The sequence below is a fragment of the Zalophus californianus genome, chromosome 3, assembly GCF_009762305.2.
Source record: "Zalophus californianus isolate mZalCal1 chromosome 3, mZalCal1.pri.v2, whole genome shotgun sequence".
Taxonomy (NCBI): Eukaryota; Metazoa; Chordata; class Mammalia; order Carnivora; family Otariidae; genus Zalophus; species Zalophus californianus.
This window is the reverse complement of record NC_045597.1, coordinates 59,564,924-59,590,700: the sequence shown is the minus strand read 5'-3', so window position 1 is coordinate 59,590,700 and position 25,777 is coordinate 59,564,924. Positions and strand designations below refer to the sequence as shown.

General features: G+C 40.4%; 1 protein-coding gene across 1 annotated transcript in view; it reads right to left on the bottom strand.

Moving 5' to 3' along the window:
• TRIM13 (tripartite motif containing 13) overlaps positions 1-15,289 on the bottom strand; it is a 39,071-nt gene extending 23,782 nt beyond the window's left edge. The window contains exon 1 of the mRNA XM_027588259.1: positions 15,206-15,289. The gene's annotated coding sequence lies outside the window, so the exon portion shown is untranslated. The remainder of the gene's footprint in view (positions 1-15,205) is intronic.
• Positions 15,290-25,777: the final 10,488 nt, after the last annotated feature.

Below are 25,777 nucleotides of genomic sequence, written 5' to 3'. Positions count from 1 at the left end.
TTCTGAGACCCGAGCATGAGATAACAAAAGGCATTTTTTAAAAGTGAAGTATAGTTGATACAATGTTACATACGAAAGGCATTTCTTAACATCCCATGGCACAACTAAATCAAAGCTAGAAAGTTTAAACGACTTTTCTCAGGGCAAGGGCAATGTCTTCTAACTTTACATGGCCAGGATGCTAGCTAATTAATTTTTAAAAAGATTTTATTTATTTATTTGAGAGAGAGAGAGAGAGCATGAGCACGAGGAAGGACAGAAGGAGAGGGAGAAGCAGGCTCTCCACCAAGCAGGGAGCCTGACGCAGGGCTCCACCCCAGGACCCCGGGATCATGACCTGAGCCGAAGGCAGATGCTTAATCAACTGAGCCACACAGGTGCCCCCAGGAGGCAAGTTTAAACAGACAGAATGTTAAGAGATTTGGATTCAGAAGGTCTATAGTGGCAGTATGGAAATGGGTGTTTTAAAGTAATGCCAGTTTAGCCTTAAATTCCTGCAAATTTGGACATTATTGCACTAGCAATGAACAGAGAAGTAAACACAGTAGCATAAATGAATGTGGTCTGGATCCCAAGAAAAGGCCTACTTATAACCATGCTGGGGTCTTCACCCTAACCCTGTGGGTTTGATGCTGTCTTGGCACATGCTGGCTATTTTAATCTCCAGCCCAGTCTGGGCCCAACAGAGGGAAGTCCTTTGCCGAATCATAAGGTGGCAAGGGAGGAGGGAAAGAGGGTTTCTTCTATTTTTTTAAGACTTTATTTATTTATTTGACAGAGAAGAGAGAGAGCACAAGCAGAGGGGGCAGCAGACAGAGGGAGAAGGAGAAACAGACTCCTCACTGAGCAGGGAGCCCAATGCAGGGCTCAATCCCAGGACCCCGGGATTATGACCTGAGCCAAAGGCAGATGTTCAACCTACTGAGACCCCCAGGCGCCCCAGCTTCTTCTATTCTTTACATTTTCCAAAGACTGGGTCTTTGGCTCCTAACTAACTTACCAATACAGGCAAGGCCCCCCTCTCCCCTTTCTTCTTGTCATCTCTCCAGCAGGAGGTATGACAGCAGCCAGCTCTCTCCTGGCTCCTGCCTCACTGGAAGTTAGTCTTTGAGAGGGTGACCATACATCCAGGTTTGCTTGGGATTAGTCCTGACCTACTCCTAAGAGCTCAGAATCCACTCTGGTTTGCTCTACTCTTTCATTCGCAGAAGGGTCCCAGTTTGGATGATAACTTATGTAGTCACACTGTCTATGAACAACAGAGCGAGAACAAAAACATGAGTGCGCAAAAGCAAGTAGTAGTCTGCAGGCAATTTACATAATTAATTTCCATTTCTCAAGCAAGTCATTCTGTAACACCACACACATCATTTCAATGAACCCTCACAGCAACCCCACGAGGGAGTTTCAGGGACATGGATTTTACAAATGAAGGAAGTAACAGGGTTAAAGTGCCTTGACCAAAGTCATCCAACTATGAGGCACAGAACAGGACTCAAACATCCATCTGCATGACCCCAGCTTCTGCCCTAAAAGGGGCCTGGCTGCCTCTTCAGAGCATGTGGCCGCCTCCCCACCACCACCAATTTCTGACTGTGGAGAAACAACTTTACCAAGAAAGTTGGTCACTTTTGGCACTAAAGGAATACTCTCAATATTCCCTTTTTCATCTTACATTTGAAAGGAGAAATCTGTTTCTGCAGCTGTCTGTGTAATTCAGCTCTTGTTTCTGTAACCTAATTTGAAAGAACACTTCCAAAAGAAGCAACCAAGTCTACAAAAGCACAGTTTGACTCAAATGGATCCAACCAATTCTCAAATGGAAAATAACACTGAGGAGTAAATTTTGCATCACAAGCATCCCTGCTCTGAGTCATTCCCAATGACACTGAAGATTCAAGTAACCCAGAAAATGGATGGTTTAAAATCTTTGCATGGCTAAATCTTCTAAACTCATTGCTCTTCCAGAAAAGGTGACTTAAGTTTTAGCCTTTGCCTTCATCACCAGATAGTCTGCAGTTTTCTTTTTTCCCCCTTTTTTAAAAAGGTGGGTATTTTTTTTGCATTTTAATTCCAAAAGCACTCCCTTAATGCGTTCACTTTCACACACACACACACATCTCAAGTAATGCTTAAGTGATCTTTGATCAATACCCCAATCTCAGACCTGTACAATGTTACTGATTTGTTTTTTTGTCCTTCTAGATAGTTTTCTAGCCAGGAAATTATTTTTTTTCATCTACTTTCTGCCTTTTCCAATAAAGTTTCCAATATAACTCTTTTTCCCTTCCTCCCCTCAAACTCCATCATGGGAAAGCAACCAAAATCTCAGACTTTGAAATCTCCCTCAGAGCTACAGCCGTTCCCCTCTGTCTAGTTCCTCCTTATGCCGTTGAGTACATAAGAGCAAAAGCTCTAGCGTCAGACTTCTGGGTGTGAATCTTGGCTCCATCACTTACTAGCTGAGTGACCTTGGGCAAGTTCATTCATTCACCATTCACTCAGCAAACATTTGTTGAGTGCCCATTATTATGTGTTAGAGATAAAATGGTGCATAAAACAATATTCCTACCCTTATGGAGCTTACATTCTAGTGGGAGACATCGAATATAAACCTATGAATGAATATAGCATAATTCCAGGAAGCAATAAATGTCATGTAGAAAAATGAAACAGAGTCAGGGGACAGAGACTTTTTTCAATCTAGGTGATCAGACAAAACCTCCCTGAGGATGTGACATTAGAGCAGAGAGCTGAGTAGAGTTAGAGAACAAGCCATGAAAAGATGTGAAGGGAATGACAAGTACAAAGGCCCTGAGGCAGAAACCAACTTTAAGTGTTGGAGAAACAGCAGTAAGGCAAGTGAGCTGAAATGGAGTGTAGGAGAGAGAATGGTGGCACGTGAAGCATTCCAATTTCTACTCCCCCATCTTCCTAGCCATACAGTCCCCCAAACCCAAAATTTCTCCAGCTCCATTGGATCCTACAGTAGTCCGCTGTTGCATTACCTTTTTATTGCTCCTCTCCTCCCTCATATCCTCACTTCCTTCCTTAATCAGCTTAGATCCAAAGTCCAGTATAGTAACTACCCCTTTGCGTAAACACTCAACTCCTCAGCTGCATGTCCTCTTTCTTTCCTCAAACCTGTAACACTTCTCCTGCAATCCTCATCTTCACGGAGACTTCCTATCTCACTAAGAAAACAGAAGCAAGCAATTGAGGACGCCCATGGGCTCCCAGCTGCCCTTGCATCCCATCCTCGCCCTCCGTCCTGTGGGTGCCAGGGCTGCACGCCTTCTGGCAGGTATGCACACTCCATCCCTCCAGACTTCTCTAGAGAGTGTCCTTCTTTCTCCTTCATGATCCCACCAGCATAAGGAACTGTATTACTTCCCTCCACTGTAACAAAGTCATCGCTCTCTTTTTTTTTTTAAGATTTTATTTATTTATTTGAGAGAGAGCACAGAGGGAGAGGGAGAAGCAGACTTCTTGCTGAGCAGGGAGCCCGATGTGGGGCTCGATCCCGGGACCCTGGGATCATGACCTGAGCCACCCAGGTGCCCCTCACAAAATCGTCTCTTGCTGACCCACCACCTCAGGCTTCTGATGGTCTCTACAGCACAACCACTTTTGCTCACCATCTTTACCTCCTTTCTCCCCATTCCCTCTGAACCCTCTCCAGCAGGCTGTGGCCACCATCCCATGGAAAACGCCTCATTTGCAAAATCTTTTGCCTCGGCACATCCAATGCTTGGTCTTCTATCCTCACTTCCCAGACCCATGGGCATCACTGGAGCCCTCTTCCTGCATTGCCTCCCTTCTGATCTTTGCCTCCATTATTGCTCCTGTTTCTGATTCCAAGCAAGTCTCCCTGCCCTTCTCCACAGTCACATCGCTGCCCTGCTCATATTCTTCCCCTGCTGCCCACCCACTCAAAATCCAGGCCCCCAGAGTGGGGGCAGAGTGGGGACCCACAAGTACTTACATGGCCTGATCTCACCCCCAGCCCACCCCAGGGACCTCTCTGACCTCTGCTTACTCCCCTGCCTTACTCTCTCTGCTCTAGCCACATCTGCCTCATTGCTGTTCCTCAAATATGCCAAGCACACTCTTCCTTAGGGCCTTTGCACTTGCTGTTCCCTCTATCTTGAATGCTCTTTCTCCAGAATCCACTTGGCTCACGCCTTCCTCATCTTCAGGTCTCTGCTCTAGTGTCACTTTCTCAGGAAGAATTTCCTGGCTGCCCACTTGGCCATCCTGGTAGACCCTCACTGCCACTCAGCACTCCCTATTCTTTTGTTTCCTTTTTTAAGTTTACTATTTTTTTTAATAATCTCTACATGGTAGAGCTCGCACTCACAACCCCAAGATCAAAAGACGACATGCTCTACCAACTGAGCCACCCAGGCACCCGCCCATTCTCCTTTTCTACTTCATTTATCTTCATAGAACGTATTACCACCTGATGGCCTACATATTTCTTTAGCTATTGTTTCCTCCCACTAGAATATAAGCTCTATACAGGAACAAGATGCCCAACATCTAGAATAGTGCCTGGCACATAGTAGGCCCTCAACAAATACTTGTTGAATGAATGAAGAATTTGCACGCAGGAACTGGGAGCAGATCGTGTAGGGCCTTGTAAGTCCTGGAAAGGACTGTGAGTTTTATTTTAAATGTTAAGGGAAGGGGCACCTGGGTGGCTCAGTCGGTTAAGCATCTGCCTTCGGCTCAGGTCATGATCCCAGGGTCCTGGGATCGAGTCTTGCATCGGGCTCCCTGCTCAGCAGGAAACCTGCTTCTCCCTCTCCCTCTCCCCCTGCTTGTGTTCCCTCTCTTGCTGTGTCTGTGTCAAATAAATAAATAAAATCTTAAAAATAAATGTGAAGGGAAGTCACTCAAGAGTACATGGTATGACTTACAATTTTAAAAAGACCGCTCTGGGAAGATGCAGACTTGCAGTTATGGAATGAATTAGTCACAGGGATGAAAGGGCACAGGGAAGAGAGTCAGTGATATTGTAATAGCACCACACAGGGACAGATGGTTGCTTCACTCGTGGTGAGCACAGCATAAAGTATAGAGAAGTGCAATCAGCTATGCTGTAAACCTAAAACTGATGTAACGCTGTGTCAATGAGGCTCAAATAAAAACACTTAAAAAATAAAAATAAACAGACCACTCTGGCCACTGTGTGTAGGGAGGAAAGTCCTAGGGTTAAGAGTAGCATCATGAGGGCAGTTGAAGGCTAATGCAGTGTTCAAGCAAGATGGCTAACGAGGGCCTGAGCTAAGTTGAAAAAAGGTCAGAGTTTTGGATCTATTTTGGAGTTATCACGGACAGACAGAACTTGTTATAAGTTGGATGAGGGAATCTGAGAGAAAAAGAGGAATTTGGTTTTGGGACTCAGGGAGACTGTTTCCTCTACCTGTGAAATGGGGACAAGGAGACATCTCCCTCATGGGATTGTTGCAGAAAGGGGTAGAGGACATCGAGTCTCACACAGTGTCGGGCACATGGTAAATCCTCGAAAAACGCTGGCGCTTATGACTACCCCCAAGATGACTCTGTTTCCCTGCTTCCTGGGTAAATAGGATTATAAAAATATCCACCCCACAGAGAACGAGGAAACAAAACACTTTATTTGCAGAGGGCACCCTCCCCTCCCAAGGGATACACTTTGACTTTACTTAACAGAATACTTAACATTAGTGTTGGAACAGTTTCCTTGCACACAGATACACAAAAGGATTGCTCGCATTTCAAAAGAATCCTACAGCTCCTTTAAGTGGTGTTTGTCCATTCAATACTTAGCAGAAGGAGTAACTAAAAGCTAAAATTACAAACCTCTGCTGATTCAAAATCACTCCAAATGTAAGAAAAGTACATCTGAAATAATAATGATTTTTTAAAACAGGTATTTGCTGCATTTTAATACACCAGAAGCTAAAATACCACACAGTTTGGTTCAATACAGGACACCTGGCAACGCTGTTTGTCCGTGTAACTCAGCTTTCTGCAAAGGCAACACCCAGCCCTTTTTGGCTGCCTTGGCCCGTCCTCATTTCCCCCTGGAAAACTGTTTTAGACTTAGTACAGATAACATTCTGCCTCTATTACAATTAGCAGGTTCTCTCAATGGGTCACCTGGTTTGGCAAGTGCTTCTGTGGGGTAACCCAGTATCTTGTTTCAAAACCTCTCAAATGGCAGCCTCTAGGTAGCATGTGAAAAGCTGCCTGTGGGGAATTTAGGGGCTGCTTTGGGACCTTCAGGTGCTAGCATCTTCTGCCTCACCAGATCTCCCTGATTACTGGTCATCTCCCTGATTATTATTCACCCACTCATGGAAAGACCAGCCATTCTTCTTCCTAGCCCCCAGGTACCCTGGGAGGTTGGTGAGGAGTCCCTAAATCTGAGACCCCTTTCCCTCCTTGCCCCATAAATGAACTCCTCCTTAAATGCTTTTACTACCTGGGAACCTGGAGACTACCTTGAATTTGAACTGGAGCTGAAAGAGTCTGCCCAGTGATTGGGTCTCTGCTCCCTGACCTCTAGACTCAAATAGAAGAGACCCTTGCTTCTGAAAGTAGGGTCTTGGGATCAGCAGGCTCACCAAGGATCTTGTTAGAAATGCAGAATCAGAGGTGGTATTCCATACCTTTGAATCAGAATCAGAAGATCCCCAGGTGATTCCCACTCATCTGCAAGTTTGAGAAGCCAGAGAAGCTCTCAGGCCCCTCCCTTCCTGCTGGCTGGGAGAATTCGTGTAAGTGTTCTGTTGAAGGGCCCTTAAGCCCCAGCCCACTTCATTGTCCTCACTTTCTTTTCTTTCTTCCTTCCTTCGTTCCTTCGTTCCTTCGTTCCTTCGTTCCTTCCTTCCTTCCTTCCTTCCTTCCTTCCTTCCATCTTCCTATTCTTTCTTTCTTTCTCTCTTTTTCTCTTTCTTTTCTTTCTTTCTCTTTCTCTTCCTTCTTTCCTTCCTTCCTTTTCTTTTTTAAGTGATCTCTACACCCAACATGGGGCTTGAACTCACACCCCAAGATCAAGAGTCACATGCCAGATGGCCTGTCCTCTCTTTTCAAAGAATCCTGAGCTCAGGACTTCTGATACCCACTCTGCCCTGCCCCCTTACAGCCAGCGTCTCTTTTATGGACCCCTTTTCCTTCTACGAGCATCCCCGCCCCACTCCTGGGCTCTGAGGAGGCTCCAGGCTCCACTCCTGGGACATTTCCTGGAGGGTGGCTTTCTTGCTGTGCTTCTCCCCAAGGAGGACCTGTGATACCAACCCAAGTGCTCCCCCTTCTGCACTTTTTTAGAGTTGCCTTAACCTGTCCAGTGACAGTCCCTTAGAGTTGGGCCGGACTGCCCTCGACCCTGGTTTTTGCCAGGGATGTGAGCCGTCCGTCTCATGAAGAGCAAGGGATTCCCTTTGCCATGACTTGCCCTGAAGTTGAGACCTCCCAGACTTCCCACGCTGCACAGACATACTATCCTGTTTCTTTTTCCTGCCAGTTACTCCCTACAGCCCCAACAGAAAAACAGAACACAAGTAAGGCTGCCTTCAAATGGACACCTGGGGAAGGAGGGAGATGAGAACTGACCAGCCTTGGAGAGAGAGTCATGGTTCGTCAGAAACAATGCAGCAAGAGGGGTAGGTGCATTTAAAATGCTCTAAGCACTTGATTCTTTGAAGGTTTGAGGATTTCAGTTTGGGTTGTTTTTGAAGCTTTCCAAAAGGAGGGGAAAAAAAAGCTCTCAGAAAACTTTTATGGACCTTGGAAACCAGAGCCTCTCCTGGAATTGTAATGTAAGGCTTTTTGGTCAGGTTAATTAACCACACATTCTTTCTCACACCTTTATAATTTATCACACAATTGATTCCTCCCCCCTGCAAAGATTTTTCAAAGCCAATTTCTAATCTTTTAAAAAAGTACCCTTGGAATGTTGCCCTTATGTACTTTTAAAATAGTGTCTTTCCAAATTTTTATGTATTTTATTTAGCAGAAAATTATTACACTACTTTTTATGTCCCAAGCACTGTCCTAGAAGGTTTACAAAGATTAACTCATTGAATCCTTAAAGTAATCTAATAAAATATGTACTGTTATTAGCTACCTTTATAGATGAGGAAATTAAGTCACAAAGAGGTTAAGTAACCTGCTCAAGGTCACACAGCTAATAAATGACAGAACCAGAATTCAAACCCAGGCAGTCTGGGTGGATCACAGCCATATGCTGAATCACTAGGCTATACTGCCTCTTTATAGGGCCTGGGTATGTGTGTGTGTGTTTATATATACTTATATTTCAAATTTAATTTCGATGTTATTTATATATAAATATACATTACATATTCCATATTTTTACATATTTATATGTACATTATGTACATACATAAATGTATATGAGAGAGTGTGAAAGAGAGATAGAAGGATTCTAGATGCAGTTTTTCCAAATGGCCATCTTTCCACATGTTTTCTTTTTTTTTTTTTTTAAAGATTTTATTTATTTATTTGAGAGAGAGAGAATGAGAGATAGAAAGCATGAGAGGGAAGAGGGTCAGAGGGAGAAGCAGACTCCCTGCTGAGCAGGGAGCCCGATGCGGGACTCGATCCCAGGACTCCAGGATCATGACCTGAGCCGAAGGCAGTCGCTTAACCGACTGAGCCACCCAGGCGCCCCCACATGTTTTCAAAACACGCCTAAAACCCAGTGTTGAGAGAAGTATAATTTTTCTCTAGCTCTATCCTCTTCAGGAGCCTAGAGGACAAACCTCAGCTTCCTCGCCTGAGAAATGTGGTAGCTGGATTAAAGGAACTAGATTGTCAAGTGAGTGTAAAGAGCATTCCAACTTTAAAATTACTAAGATTTCCTGGAACACTAGGTAATTTTTCTTCTTTAGGTTTGATTCTACCAGAGATGTCATGGCTTAGTATTCCTCAAGCTAATTCTGGATTGTTCTTGTGCCTTTGGACTGAATGTAACACAGACTTCATCTGTACAGTTGGTGATGTCCTAATGCATGTGTGCGAGGTTTAAGTTTAAATGTCTGTAGTCTCAGGCCCTGGGTTCACCCAAAAGGTAACGCTCCAGTAAACAAGTGGGGGTGGGTAAGGAACCGCGCTCTCTCTACTGATGCAAGGGCGCTCTCTGCTGGCCCTGTGAAGGTGATGCAGCCTCATACAGCGTCCTCTTCTCCGCCTGGGTACACAGCCCAGCTTTTGCCCTTCCCCTCCTGCTGTAGCATTCCAACCAAGCAACATTTATTTAGTACATATCCTGAGCGAGGCACAAGTGTGCTTAGGGCTGGGGATCAAAGATAAAGAAAAGTGTCGCAGCCTTAAAGGATCTCACAGTCTACTGGGACACACCCAAATCAGATCATTAAAATGTCACTTGAAAGGGGTGTCACTGAACTGTGCCTCATGTACCATAGGTTTGCAACCTCAAGTGGTGTACAAGAGCCCAACTCAAACAGCACAATACAATGCCCTTTGGTTAGGAAAGGAGGACTATGACTCACTCTAGCATTTTCTCTGTGCACACAAACTGATGACCTGCATAGGAGCAATCTGGCTCCCCGGTGCTCCCTTAGACACAGGAGACAACCTGAGAGTAGTCCTGACAGCTCTGATCCAAGGTAGGTGTGGGAGGGGCTGCGGAGAAAGATCAGGACTCCACAGAGAGGGAATGGAGGCTAAGAACAAGAACAAGGGCCAGGAGGATATCTACGCATTTTGATATTAAACTAATAAGTAATTAGTGCATTTAAAATATACAACCAAGATCTCTGACACTTTTAGTAACAAGAGCCTGGCTTATCTTCCCAACTTGATTTTGTTGGATTTTATTTTTTTAATTTTTTTAATAGGCTTTCTCTGGTCATGCATGTCCTTGAAACTAGGCCAGGAGTCCTCCTCACTTTCCAAAATACAAAAATTACTTCTGCTCCTCTTCTCAAATCTAAATCAGACTCTGGACATACCCAGCAACTCAGTGTGCCTTTTAGTTAACTTTGTCTCCTCTAGCAATAATTTCCTTTTGCTTTTTTTTTTTAAGATTTTATTTATTTATTTGACAGAGAGAGAGAGCGAGAGAGGGAACACAAGCAGGGGGAGTGGGAGAGGGAGAAGCAGGCTTCCCATGGAGCACGGACCCCGATGCAGGGCTCGATCCCAGGACCCTGGGATCGTGACCTGGGCGGAAGGCAGTCGCTTAACGACTGAGCCACCCAGCACCCCTTCCTTTTGCTTTAAAAGAAAATTCTGCTGTTAACAAATATTCTGTACAAGCCAGGGGGCAAAAGAAGTTGAAGAGGAAGAACACAGGTTTTCCTTATATCCTTCTCAAAATATGTGAGGGGAGAAAATAAAGGAAGTCGAGAAATATGCCACTCCACACAGAAGTCACTGTGGACAAACTTCTTGAAACCAAGGCCTAAAGAAGCGGCCATCACAGCGACAAATCGTGGGTGTAATTACAAATGAGGGCCTTCGATGAATCTCTAAAACAGATCCTACAGAGGTATAGTTCACCAAAACCCATGCAAAAGAAGAAAGAAAGGACAGGCAGAGCTGGAACCCCATGAGAGTGGAGGAAAAGCAAAAGGTTAGAAAAGAGAAGGCTGGGGAAGCAGAAAGGCATACAAAGTATGAGAAGCCACAGGGCAAGGGCTGCACCATGATGAACATCTTACAGTAAGAAACACATGTCTTTGGAAAGAGCAAGCAAAAGCGAGTGGAACTTACAGGTTCTCACAAAAAGGCACATGTGGGAGAAATGCAGGCAGCACAGAAGTGCATAGGGTGAAAAGTGAGAGCCCCTTCCCCCCACCCCCACCCTCACAAACAGACACCACTGATGGAAGTGGGCGGGGTGCAGGGGCAGGTACAGGTGGGAGGCCCTGAGCACCTAAGGCAAATGGCCACGCTCTGACCTGATGAAGCCCAGCCCGGGATACTTGCGGTTTGACCAAGTGCTGTCAGCCAATGGTTTAACAGAAAATGCTTTGACAGGCTTCCTGCCCCTGAAAATCCTCACCTAATTCTCTGCAAATGTGAGCCCTATTACCAAACAACAACAAGAAACCACCACCTCCCAATTTTATTCAATCAGCAAAAACAAAACCAATATTTTTATGTGTGTCAGAAATGTTGAGAATGTACCTGTACCAATTCTGAACAAAGCACATTAAGCTTTGTGAAATAAACTGAATGAAAGTGTGTGAAACATACAAATGTCACTGTAATGACCAAGGTCGCTGGTACGTAGTAGTGAAAGCTCATCAGAAGGTTTGCCAGGTTATATCATATTTATATTCTTATTTGTCCTAATTCAGGGGGAGGTAGGAGGTGGGAGTGAGGACCAGGATGGAGAGGAGGGGATGGTAGACCAATGTCCTGTGCCTGGTGACAAGTTAAAACATGTTGAATTTCCACAGTTATGTTAGAATTTCATGTATCTTGTAGAGAGGTTTAGGCAGTATCTTTTCATACAGCTTTAACATAAAATATTTAATCCTGAAGAATGGTTAACATATAGTACTTTACCTATTATATAAATAATAATAAATACTATTTATGTAATACTTAATGAATAATAAATATTTATGAGTAAACACAGATTCTCCTTCATACAATTATAAAAAGAGCTCTAATCATTATTTTTCTTCTTTTTTTCTTTTTTATTTATTTTTTAAAGATTTTATTTATTTGACAGAGAGAGACACAGTGAGAGAGGGAGAGGGAGAGGGAGAAGCAGCTTCCTGCTGAGCAGGGAGCCCGATGCAGGACTCAATCCCAGGACCCCTAGATCATGGCCTGAGCCAAAGGCAGATGCTTAACCAACTGAGCCACCCAGGTGTCCCTAATCATTATTTTATTAATAATCCTTTATATCATAATTCTTTATGAAGTATTAAAGTATTGGTTTGGCCTTTAACCAGAATACCCCTAGGTTCTAGTAAGGTTAGGACTAGTACAGTGCTCTTTGCCTCTCCCCTCTTGTATCTTTGTAGTTTGTTAGTTGGTTGGTTTATACCCTACTTTGTTCCATAAAAGATTTAAGATTGCTCAGTGCCTTTCACATCAGAGGTGCTAAATTGTATTGAACCATATGCTGCGAGGCTATGGATGTACTTATCTAAAAAAATGTGCCAGTTACATCAGCCATAATGTTAGATGAACATATTTGAATAGCACTGAATACCAAAACTGATGGTAACTGAAACAAGTTACACACACACACACACACACACACACATGTGTTCATTTTCTTCTTTATAGTTTTTTCAAACAGTAACAGAAGAAAAATGCAGAAAAGATAATGCCAAGCTGGGGTAGATCCTATGCAGTGAGTTCTGGGGGTTTCCTATCCGAGGAATGGATCTCCATGTGTTCATAGTTACCCAAATGAACACAACAGACTAGAGATGTGAAGATGACTCAAGATTCAATCATCTCAACATAGTACTTGCAAACTGCTTTCATCAGTCTCCTTTGGGTTCCAGAGGGAAAGGGATACAAATTCCCTGTTCTCTGTAGGGAGCTAATCTTCTGTTAAAATAGTTAAACCACATAGCTCTTTATGTTTATTTACAGTGTTGAATTCTATAACAGGGTAGAGATATCCCATGCATTCGATAAATAAAACACACTTTATTTAAAATAGAGAAGGATTTCCTGGGGGAACAATAAAATCAGGAATGTTACAGTAATTTTGTGAATCATGCAGGCATAATTACCAACCAATAAAAATAAAATATCCACAATGCTCTCAGTCTTCATTAAATACTGGTTTATGAGGCATTGTTCTGTTGTTTGCTCTTGTTCAAACAAAGCCTTTAAAACTACTATTCTGTATCTGTCGATATGTACTGGGTGGAAATCTTTATAATTATGGAGTTTTATGTGCAAAAACGTTGTCTAAGCCCCAGCTCTGAGTACGCAGTGGGCACAAGCCATAGGAGCATCGCTGTGGCCCAAGGGCCCTGGGTTGGTTGGGTCTTGCCCAAGGGATGCTGAAATAACACAGCTAAAAGTGGAGAAACAAAAGCTAAAGTCTCAGTTGGTAAAATGGGCCTTGCATGAGATCAGAGGACAAGTAAAGTCAACAAGGGGAGAGGAGTGGTATTTAGAACCCAGAAGCTGAGAAAAACGCTTTAGGAGCCGTGAGTCAACTAGAACCATTGAAAGCTAAGGCTATGGCTGATAAAGTGGGCCAAAATATTCCTCATTCCCCTTTCTCAGTTATTAAATTACCAACTTAACTTACACTGAGAAATTAATGGCCACAAGAGATGATGATGAGGAGGAGGAGGAGGAAGATGTTGGCATGATTGGTGTTTTTTTTCTCCCTGAATTCTAGACATGTGATGTAACAACTCTTCATTATAAGCTACTTTACTTGTTTGCTTGAGTAACCACTGTTACAGGGACCAGAAAGACTAAACACTGCATTCTCTCTGCAGACCTACGTGGAAATCAGAAGATAGCCTGGTGAACAAGGAATCAGCCCAAGGGAGTCCAAAGAGCAAAGTCACAGTGGTTAAGGCTGTAACAGCTTAGGCATCCTTCTGACTGTTGGAGTTCCTTACTCCCCTACAGCATCCACATTAGGACCAGATTTGCCACTGGGAACAGAAATGCCACTTGGCAGTCCTATTGGATCAAAAGCTATGAGAAAGGGAGAATCAAGATGACTAGAAGTTGTTTCTACAGCCTAGGGAATGTCGAGGATTTTGTGGTTTGTTTTTTGTAAAGTGGAGATTTTTTTTTTTCAAATATAAAACATTTTTCATAGACCCCCCCGCCCCCGGCCAAACCTCGTAGGCCCTTGGTGTGGAGTCTATGGTATTCCATGATAAAATGGTCCTGACAGTGTAGCCTTAGCCAGAGATGCAGGAACCAGCATTCCTGACAGAATTAAGGGAGTAGAGGTACTGGTTATTGGGATAAACCATGGATGGAAGCCCCGTGGGGACAGAGACAATATTCGCCAATACCTACATAGGGCCTGGTGCGTAGTAGGCAAAGATAAGTATTTGAAAATGAATGAGCAATTTAACAGGTAAACCAGAAAGTCAAAGTAGAGGGATAATAAGGTAACTAGTTTTAAGTAGTAAAAACCACAAGAGATCAGAATCCAGGAAATTAGATTAAGTCTAAAACACTATAGAACCTGGTAATCAGAATACAGATCTAATCATAGCGGTGGCCTCTTTTGCATTTCCTACTGAATGAATTAGGGTGGCATTAAGTTTCTTGATAGTTTTTCAGACATTTTATTATGCAAATTTAGAAAACATAGAGCAAAACTGAGAGAATTTTATAGTGAATACTGTACATCTACCCTCCAGATTCTACCATTAATGTTTTACCTTTTGCACGTCTATTCATTTCTCTATCCAATCATCTAATCATCTTATTTTTCATGCATTCCAAAGTAAATTGCAGACATTGCTCTATGTCCCCTTAAATAATTCAACATGCATATCATTAATAGAATTAAAGATTTGTTGATGGTTTTTTAAATTTTTGAAGTGAAATTTATATACAATTAAATGCAAAATCTTACATGTAAATCCCCAAGTTTTAACAAATGCCTACACCTGTGTATCCCAAATCCCTATCAAGATAATAGAACATTACCATCACCTCAGAAACTACTCATAACTTTTTAAGAGTGGTGATTTTTTTGGTAGAAGGTGGATAGAAGTGTTGAAACTTCAATGTGGTCTGATTACAGCTTAAAATAGTGGGGAAAAACTTTCAGGCGGTCCTATACTGGGGAGTAGATAGAATTCCACGAGCCTCATCTTCAGAAATGATATCAAGAGATCCATAGGAATGACTGATTACTGGCTGTTCTTGAACTTCAGTCTCAAGTTAAAGAAAATACAAGTAGAGACAGCTTGTAGCAAACTTCTTTCTTCTATAACATACCCTACACTGACAGACACACAGAAGGAAAAGTACTCACTTGTATCCCCGGCCTCTATCCTGATACTGGGTTGGCCTGTCTCTCACTGCCAGAGTCCAGACTGTTCTGTGTAGCTTTCTACACTGTTTCCAGTACGCAGGCAAGTTAAATTCTTAAAACCAATGAGCCAAAGTCTTATTTCCTCTCAGAATTGTGTACTGGAAACCATTCAAAAAGCTTTCTGATTATATATCTTAAGACATTAAATGAAATAATTTATATTACCAGATTTGATCTCCATTTATCTAGCATTTTGCTGTGCAACATTTTAGATGTGGCTTCTAGCATCAGAATATGGAATTTTAATCACATTTGTGTCATATCTGGACATTATGATGTCATTAAAATACTACATCAAAATACTGTTTAAAAACTTTTATGATGGAAATTTTCAATTACATACAAAAGTAGAGAATATAATAATGAATCTCCCTGGATTTATCATCCAGCCCCAACAATCATGTTCTTCTTACTAAAATGCATTCAAATTCACGAATGTTGTTGCACGAATCAATAGTTTGTTCCTTTTTATTACTGAGTGATGTTCCATTGTATGGATTACTACAGTTTGTTTATTAATTTACACCTTGATGGCTTGTTTGGGGGCAATTGTGAATAAATACTCACCTACACATTTTTATGTAAACATAAGTTTTAATCGGACAAATACCTAGGAGTGGGATTGCTGCTGGGTCATGTGCTAAATGTATATTTAACTTTATAAGAAATGGCTAATTTTTTTTCTAAAGTGGCTGTACCATTTTGCATTTCCAGCAGCAATGAATGAGAGTTCTTGCTGCTGCTCATCATGGCCAACATTTTGTATTCAGCTCTTTATCTTAGCCATTTTAATAGGTTTGTAGTATTGACCCATTGTTTTCATTTATGTATCCTCAGTCACTAAAGATATTGGACATCTTTCCATATATTTATTTGCCATCCATATATCTTCTTGGGGTAGTTTCTTTTCAAATATTTCGCCCATTTTTAAATTGGGTTATTTGTTTTATTATTGTTGAGGTATAAGAGTTCTTTATATATTCTAAATAGAATTACCCTCTGATCCAGTAATTCCACTACTGAGTATTTACCCAAAGAATACAAAGAATACAAAAAATACCCTAATTTGAAAAGATATACACACCTCTATGTTTATTGCAGCAATATGGAAGCAGCCCAAGAGTCCATTGATAGATAAATGGATAAAGAAGATGTGGTTTATATATATAATGGAATATTATTCAGCCATAAAAAAGAATGAAATCTTGTCATTTGCAACAACATGGATGTATCCAGAGGATATAAAGCTAAGTGAAATAAGTCAATCAGATAAAGACAAATACCATATGATTTTACTCATATATGGAATTTAGAAAACAAAACAAATGGAAAAAAAAGATAAACCAAAAAACAGACTCTTAAATATAGAGAACAAACTGATTGCCAGAGGGGTAGATGGGTGGGGAGAAACAAGTGAAGGGGATTAAGAGAGTACACTTATCATGATGAGCACTAAGTAATGTAGAGAATTGTTGAATCACTACATTGTACATCTGAAACTAATATAACACTGTATGTTAACTATACTGGAATTCAAATTTTAAAAAATTACAGCAGGGGTGCCTGGCTGGCTCTGTGGTAGAACATGCAACTCTTGATCTTAGGGTTGTGAGTTCAAGCCCCATGTTGGGCATAGAGCCTACTTAAAAAAAAAATTATAGCCAAAAAAAGAGTTCTTTATATACTCTAAATACAAGTTCTTTATATATATGTATTTGAGCTTTGTTTTCTTTATTTTAGAGAGAGAGAGAGCATGCACCTGCATGTGCACAAGGGAGAGGGAGAGAATCTCAAGCAGGCTGCTGAGCGTGGACCCCAACCTGGGGCTCAACCTCACCACCCTGAGATTATGACACAAGCCGAAACCAAGAGTCGGATGCTCAACTGACTGAGCCATCCAAGCACCCCTGAATACAAGTTCTTTACTGGGTATGTGATCTACAAATATTTTGTTCCCATTTACAGCTTGTTAATTCATTCTCTTAACAGATTATCTTGCAGAGCAAAAGTATTTAATTTTGATAAAATTCAGTTTTGTAACTTTTTGTATTATGAGTTGCGCTTTTGGTGGCATATCTAAAAATGGATCACCAAATCCAAGATTTCCAGTGGTTTGTTTTTTTTTCCCCTATAAGTCTTATAGTTTTACTTTTATATTTAAGTCTGTTAAGTTAATTTTTGTATGAGGTATGGGTTGTGTGTCTAAGTTTCTTTTCTGCACATGGATGAATGATTATTCTAGCACCATTTATGGAAAACACTATCTTTTCTCTACTGAATTGCCTTTGTAACTTTGTCACATATAAGTTGACTACATTTTTGTAGGTCTATTATTGGCCTCTATTCTGATCAAATGATAAATTGATATATACATCTATCCTTTTAACACTACCACACTGTCTTGGTTACTATAGCTTTACAATAAGCCTTAAAATTGGGTAGTGTAAATCTTCCAACTTTTTTCTTTTTTGTTGACATTTTTTAAAAACTTGACTCTTCTAGTTTCATAAGCTTTTCCATATAAATGTTGAATCTACTTGTCAATATCTAAAAATATGTTGGCCAAGATTTTTCTTGGGATTGTGCTCAATGTGTAGATCAAAGTGGGGAGAATTGGCATCTTAACAATATTGAGTCTTCCAATCCATAAACACAGCATATCTCTCCATTTATTCAGATCTTCTTTGCTTTATTTCATCAATGTTTTGTAGTTCTCTGGATATAGATTCTGCACAGGTATCATAGATTATAAGCTTTTTTTATTTTAGGAGGTACTATTTTAAACATCTTTTAAGTTTCAATTTTCAAAAAATATATAATAGAATGGCTAAAAAATTAACAAGTCAGGAAACAACAGATGTTGGCAAGGATGTAGAGAAAAGGGAACCCTCCTACACTGTTGGTGGGAATGCAAGCTGGTGTAGCCACTCTGGAAAACAGTATGGAGATTCCTCAAAAAGTTGAAAATAGAGCTACCCTATGACTCAGCAATTGCACTACTGGGTATTTACCCCAAAGGTACAAATGTAGTGATCCGAAGGGGTACGTGCACCCCAATGTTTATAGCAGCAATGTCCACAATAGCCAAACTATGGAAAGAGCCTAGATGTCCATCAACAGACGAATGGATAAAGAAGATGTGGTACATACATACACACACACACACACACACACACACACACACACACACAATGGAATATTATGCAGCCATCAAAAAAAATGAAATCTTGCCATTTGCAATGACGTGGATGGAACTGGAGGGTATTATGCTAAGCGAAATAAGTCAATCAGAGAAAGACACGTCTCATATGGTCTCATTGATATGAGGAATTGGAGAAACAAAACAGAGGATCATAGGGGAAGGGAGGGAAAAATGAAAGAAGATGAAGCCAGAGAGGGAGACAAACCATAAGAGACTCTTAAATCTCAGGAAACAAACTGAGGGTTGCTGGAGTGGAGGGGGGTGGGAGAGATGGGGTGGCTAGGTGATGGACATTGGGGAGGGTATGTGCTATGGTGAGTGCTGTGAATTGTGTAAGACTGATGAACCACAGATCTGTACCCCTGAAACAAATAATACATTATATGTTAATAAAAATATATATATATAATAAATAAACAAATTTCAAATTTCAACTTTTCCTAACTGCTATAAACATCTGTGGGCAGATGGAAATAAGTTTTCAATTCATTTGGGTAAACACCAGGGAGTGCAATTGCTAGATCATATGCTAATAATACGTTTAGTTTTGTAAAAAACTGCCGAACTCTGTTCCAAAGTGACTTTACCATTTGTATTCCCACAAACAATTAATGAGAGTTCCTACTGCTCCACACACTCATTACAATTTGATGTTGACAGTTTTAGATTTTGGCCATTCTAATAGGTATGTAGTGGTATCTCTTTATTGTTTTAATATCCATTTCCCTGATGACATATGATGTGAATCATCTTCCCATATGCTTACTTGCCATCTGTCTATTTGGAGAGATGTCTGTTAAGGTCTTTGTCTCATTTTTAAATCAGGTTATTTGTTTTCTACTTGTTGAGTTTTAAGTGTTCTCTGTATATTTTAGGGGCGCCTGGTGGCTCAGTTGCTTAAGTGGCTGCTTTCAGCTCAAGTCATGATCTCAGGCTCCAGGGATCGAGCCCCGCATTGGCCTCTCTGCTCAGTGGGGAGTCTGCTCCTCCCTCTCCCTCTGTGCTCTCTCTCCCTCTCTCTCTCTTTCAAATAAATAAATAAAATCTTTTTTTTAAAAAAGAGTTCTCTGTATATTTTAGATAACGGCCCTTTTTTTTAAAAGTTTATTTATTTAAGTAATCGCTACACCCAATGTGGGGCTCAAACTCACAACCCCAAAATCAAGAGTTGCATGGTCTTCTGACTGAGCCAGCAAGTTGCCCCTAGATAATAGTTCTTTATCAGATGTGTCTTTTGCAAATATTTTCTCCCAGTTTGTGGCTTGTGTTCTCATTCTCTTCACGTTGACTTTCACAGAGGAGAAGTTTTTCATTTTAATGAAGTCCAGCTCATCAACTCATTCTTTCATGCAGTGCATCATGATTTTGGTGTTGTATCTAAAAAGTCATCACCATATTCAAGTCATCTAAGTTTTCTCCTATGTTATATTTTTAGGAGTTTTACATTTATGGCTATAATCATTTTGAGTTAATTGTGAAAGGTGTAAGGTCTGTGTCTAGAAATATTTTTTTGCATGTGGATGTCTAGTTGTTCCAGCATCATTTGTTGAAGACATTTATGTTTGCTCCATTGTATTGCTTTTACTCCTTTGTCGAAGTTCAGTCAACTATATTTATGAGGGTCTATTCCTGGGGTTTTTATTCTGTTCCATCAGTCTATTTGTCTATTCTTTCACCAATAAGGTACTGTCTTTCTCACTGTGCCTTCATAACAAGTCTTGAAGTTGGGTCGTGTCAGTCCTCTGGCTTTGTTCTACTTCAGTACGGAGCTGGCTGTTCTGGGTCTTTTTCCTCTCCATCAGTCTGTTGTTATCCACAAGATGACTTGTCTGGGATAAGGGAGTTTTTCTTTCGGAATTCCAGAACTACATTAATTAGGCATCAGAAACCGCCATTTTCAAATGCAATTGGAATACATTATTTCCTACATTAAAACAAAGTGATGAATAAAATGCAGCAAGAAGACTCCACTTTTTTGTTTTTTGGTTTTTTTCTTCAGGGAGTTTCTCCATTTTCTCTTAATAAGGGATCATTAAAATAACCAGAAGACAAATGACACCAAATTAATAAAAGTGTAGATCAAATGTTCCTCTGTTAACTATTTTTACTTGTTTGTAGATGAGGAATGTGTTGCTTAAACTCCTAGCTAACAAACAACAACAACAAATTCATATGCTTCTCCTGATGTCTAAGTGGTCTTAGTTATACCATATATGGTGATCTAGACTATAACTACTTGGTGACACTGACTATGTGGCTTAACCAAAGTAATGGTGATCCAAACCAAGTTGAACAACAAATCCCAAAGTGGAGTGACCTGTGCTCTTCAGGTTATATTTTTGGATGTGGGAAAGTGTGGGCTACAGAATAACCCTCTGTTGGAAACGGAGTGGCTTTTTGGCCTAACTATTGCACTCTGTAATTATTGACAATGACACTGTAGATCAGCAGGTCAGTTTAAACTCCCTTGTGTGGATCATAATGGATTATAGCTTTGCCTTGGACCTCATCCTGGCTGTCTGAAATAAGACTTACTGATCCCCTTTGGGACTAACTCATAGCTGGCTGAGTCTGCACCCTTGGCAGAGAGAGGTCTGATTGAGGTGAAGACTGCAAGGTGGTCGCATCTTGCTGCTCGGAGTCCTGTTGATAGAAGCTTTGATTAAATGCTGAATGAGACATATTAAATGAATTTGCTCCCAGACTCTGTGGTCAAATTAATCAGAGTGGCTGACGGAGTGGCATACTCATGTAAAAACTCAAGTTGGCCAAGAGTGTGTTATTGTGGGCTGAGAGGTGGATTGTTGAGAGAGGCAATCTGCCATAGGCCCTGAGTGTCCCTGCATGTTTTTACTGGGTATGTCATGAATGCAAAGCCTTAACCATTCTTTACAGGGTCAATTTCTGCAGGTTGTGTTTATAGCAAGCAATCTTGGGCTGGGGTAATATCTCCCCCCTCAAAAAAAGAGCAGGCTGGCTTTCACTTACTATATAAACAGTGAGTCCCCTAAACTCAGTGTTTCCTCTAATGCAACTCACTGCATGCCCAGGCATCCATCGCGGGCCCTTTGTGTGAGTTCTGTGGGACTTTTGGAGCATGAAGAATCAACACAAAGGAACATGAAGCTCTGAGTATACTACTTTTGCTGTGAGCAATAAAGTCCTTTGTCTCTGACTCAGGAATTTTGTGTCTTCTGCCAGCATCCACAAAACAGGGACAGGCTAACTTGTTAGCTTGTACACAGGGTAAAATCCCATGCCTTGCATAGCTCTTGACAATCCTACATTTGGATTTGGCTGATTGTGTTGCAGCAGAGTCATTTAACTAGTCCTCTATGTCCGTATTTCTTATAAACGGGAAGCCAATCTAGAAGTTTCGTCAGATTCTGCTTCAGCTTTTAAAGGCAGAAATACTTTGCATTCATGCTGTATTCTTCCTATTGCCCCACATTAGGAGACATAATGTCAGGTTTTCCACTTTTAGTGAAACTAAGCTTATTCAGCGGATTTAGGTGGTTTCAGTATGTTATAAAATTCTCCATCAACATTTCAGCTAATCGTTCTAGCATTCATTGATGATCATTGCCTGGATCCCTTATTTCATTAGTGGATTTTAAAGATTTTATTTATTTATTTGAGAGAGGGAATGAGATAGAGCATGAGAGCAGGGAGGGTCAGAGGGAGAAGCAGACTCCCTGCTGAGCAGGGAGCCTGGTGTGGGACTCGATCCTGGGACTCCAGGATCATGACCTGAGCCGAAGGCAGTCGCCCAACCAACTGAGCCACCCAGGCGCCCTCATTAGTGGATTTTAAAGGGTGATATTTAAATGGTATCATTCTCCCTATATTTATCACTGTGACTCTTTGGTAAAGGAGAACTTTCTAACATCAGCTAATTGTTTGCCCTGAAATCAGTTCAGCCCTTTGACCTAGGTAGCAAGGGCCTCTTCTCTGGGCCCCTTATTTCAGGGGACCCTACCTTTTAAGTACCTTCTTCAAACTGAAACCATGGATGGGGGGGACTCCTTTACCAGTATCAGCCTACATTTGTGCTCTCACCTTCATGGTAAATATATATATACATTTATATACATATATATATGTAGTAAATATGCACATGTATATATGGTAAATATGTACATATGTACATATATGAAGATTTTTGTTTAGCTCTTATTTCAAAATGTCCAACATAAAAAGGTGGTAATATTCAAGTGTTTTTTTTGAAGTTGTGTTTCATAACTTTGCTCACAAATAAAGTACACATTTTGCCAAGTTGCTTTTCTAGTAAAGCAATGAAACCATCAGGTGTCCATTTTACAGAGAAATATTGATAAAGCTGGCAAAAAATCGTATTTCTGTTATTTAAGGGAAATGTCAAAAAATCATCATACTATGATTGGAATGTGTTTTTTTAATCTTCTGAAGGACAAAAGTTGGGGTTGCCTGGGTGGCTCAGTTGATTGAGCATGGGACTCTTGATTTTGGCTCAGGTCATGATCTCAGGGTTGTGAGATCAAGCCCCGCATCGGGCTCCACACTCAGTGCAGAGTCTGCTTGTCCCTCTCCATCCCTTTCTGCCCCTCCTTCTGTGTGCTCTCTCTCTCAAATAAATAGATAAATAAAATCTTTAAAAAAAATAAAGGATTCTAATTGAATTTAAATAAAAAATTTAAAAATTAAGGGATAAAAGTCTATGGGAAATGGATAAATAAACTGATATATGTAATAGCAAAAAGTACACAGCATTAAAAAAAAAAAAACAAATTCTCATACAGCAATAGGGTGGGTAATTCTCACAGACATTGAGTAAAAAGGCCAAACACAAAAAAATACATATGGTATGATTCTGTTTATAAAAAGTCCAACCAAGTGCGCCTGGGTGGCTCAGTTGTTAAGCATCTGCCTTCAGCTCAGGTCATGATCCCAAGGTCCTGGAATCGAGCCCCATGTCGGGCTCCCTGCTCGGCAGGAAGCCTGCTTCTCCCTCTCTCACTCCCCCTGCTTGTGTTCCTTCTCCCACTGTGTCTCTCTCTGTCAAATCAATCAATCAATCAATCTTAAAAAAAAGTCCAACAACACTTAATTAATGGCAAAAAGAAGTCAGAATAGTACGTATCTTTGGTGTGTGAGGAGTTGCCTGGGAAGGGGCAAAGGGAAACTGAGATGCTGGAAATGTGCTAGATGTTAATGTGAGGGATAGTTACATAGGTATATGTTTATAAAAACTCATCAAGCTATATACTTAGTATCAGCACACTTTATGTATTTTACTGCATGTATTAGTTTCCTCTTGTTGCTATACAAGTAACCACATATTTAGTGGTTGAAAACAACACAAATTTTTTATGGGTCAATTCTAAAGATTAGTCTAAATTGGGTCTGCAGGGCTGCATTCCTTCAGTATGTTCTAGGGAGAATCCATTCCAAGGCTTTTCTACCTTCTAGAGGCCACTTGCATTCCTTGGCACACATCACTCCAACCTCTGCTTCGATCTCCTTCCCTGTCAGACCCTCCTGCTTCCCTCTTACAAGAAGCCTTGTGACTAGTTGACCTACCTGGATAATCCAAGATAATCTCCCCATCTCAAAATCCTTAAATTAATCACATTTGCAAAGTCCCTTTTGACATATAAAATAACATATTCACTGGTTCTAGGGATTTAGGACATGAATATCTTTGAGGGGGAGCCCAGTATTCTGCCTAACAGGTATGAATAATGGTGTTTTTTTACCTCAATTAAAAAAACACGCAAAAATTAAGTTGATGAACGATATATGATAGATAGTTTTACAAACAACAATGATAATGAAAAAGAATTTGAAACATGAATGTCTTTTCTAAATAAGAAAGTTTTGCCACAGGAAATTATTTTAAAAGACTATGTTCACTATTTGATACAACTGTAGAGTTTTTTTATTTAATGAAAAATTAAACATTAAAGTTAAAATATTTCAAAATTAAATCTCATGTCTTTTCAATGTATTTGAAAAGCTAAAAGAGCTCTTTTTTAAGCAGAAAGAAAATGAGAACAATTTCATTAATATGAAGGATATTATCATGGAATTTATTAGCAAACTTAAACCATTTACAAATAACCCTTTGTTCAAGATTTTTCAATTTCCATCCTTGCAATTAATGGATAGAAATGTGCTTAATGATACTGACTTGGAAATGTATTGCTCTCACTTGGCTATTATTTTAAAAGGCGTTTTTTTTCTAATTTAAAGCACTGAATTGGATAATTTATACATTTGAAATGAATGTAGACCTTGTTAGCCAACTTAGCAGAAATTAATAAAGCATAATAAAAAATTAACAAAAGAAAACATAAAGATTTTGAGTCCAAAGAGCAATTTAATCAGTCTAACTACACAAGTGCTTCTAGATCCAACTAAAATGTTCATACCTACTTTCTTGGAAAGTATTACTAGCTATATAGTTAGTTGAAAAGGGGCCAGGGCACTAGTGCAGTTGCTGCAAAAGCAAGAAAACCAACTGCAAACACATAACAGAGAAGATTACAGAATCATATTACTAGGCTCAAAGCCACTATTATGCAATTAGCTGAGATACTAAGTGCAAGGAGTTTATTAAATTTCATTTTATACTACTGCCATTATATATATAATATATATTTAATAACATTATTCGTTGAAATTATTTATTTATTTGGAGGTTATTATTGGACTTGTTTTTCACTCTTAATCTAACACTCTCCTGAGATGATTTATAAAAAGTCTTATGTAATTTTCAGTAAGGATGCCAAGACAATTCCATGGGGAAATTGTACCATACAACTTCTTCTTAGTCTTTTGTACTAGTTTCTGTTCTCAATCCAGACACTATTCTCTGATAGTATCAAAGCATATGATCTCCAAGATATTGTTAAGCACAAACAACTGAATGCATCCCTCTTTATTTAATAGTAAGGGCATTATATTGATTTTCTGAAATTATCTATATAGATACATTATAATATCTAAGAGTTACATTTCAGGAGAGTAAAGTGGACAAAGTATTAGTTATGTAAAAAGGAAGCATGAGGTCTGATGAGGATGAGGACCAATGGTGAAAGGAAGAGTTCCTAGTACAGACCCAAACCAGGATGTTGCATCCAGGGAACTGATGAGGAGAGATGGGGTGGGGAAAATAAAGACTGACAAACTGGAGGTGTGCCTGAAGGATCCATGAGGGAATGTGGTTTTGCTACTCACTTTTACAAAAGTAACTATAAAATGAATAGTTGATACAAAAACTCCAGGTAATCTTTACAACCATGTTTAAAACACATACAGAGGGGGGCACCTGGGTGGCTCAGTCATTAAGCGTCTGCCTTCGGCTCAGGTCATGATCCCAGGGTCCTGGGATCGAGCCCCGCATCGGGCTTCCTGCTCCGCGGGAAGCCTGCTTCTCCCTCCCCCACTCCCCTGCTTGTGTTCCTCCCCTCGCTGTGTCTCTCTCCGTCAAATAAATAAAATCTAAAAAAAAAAAAAAGTATACAAGTATTTAAAAGATCTTGGTACCTGCTTTC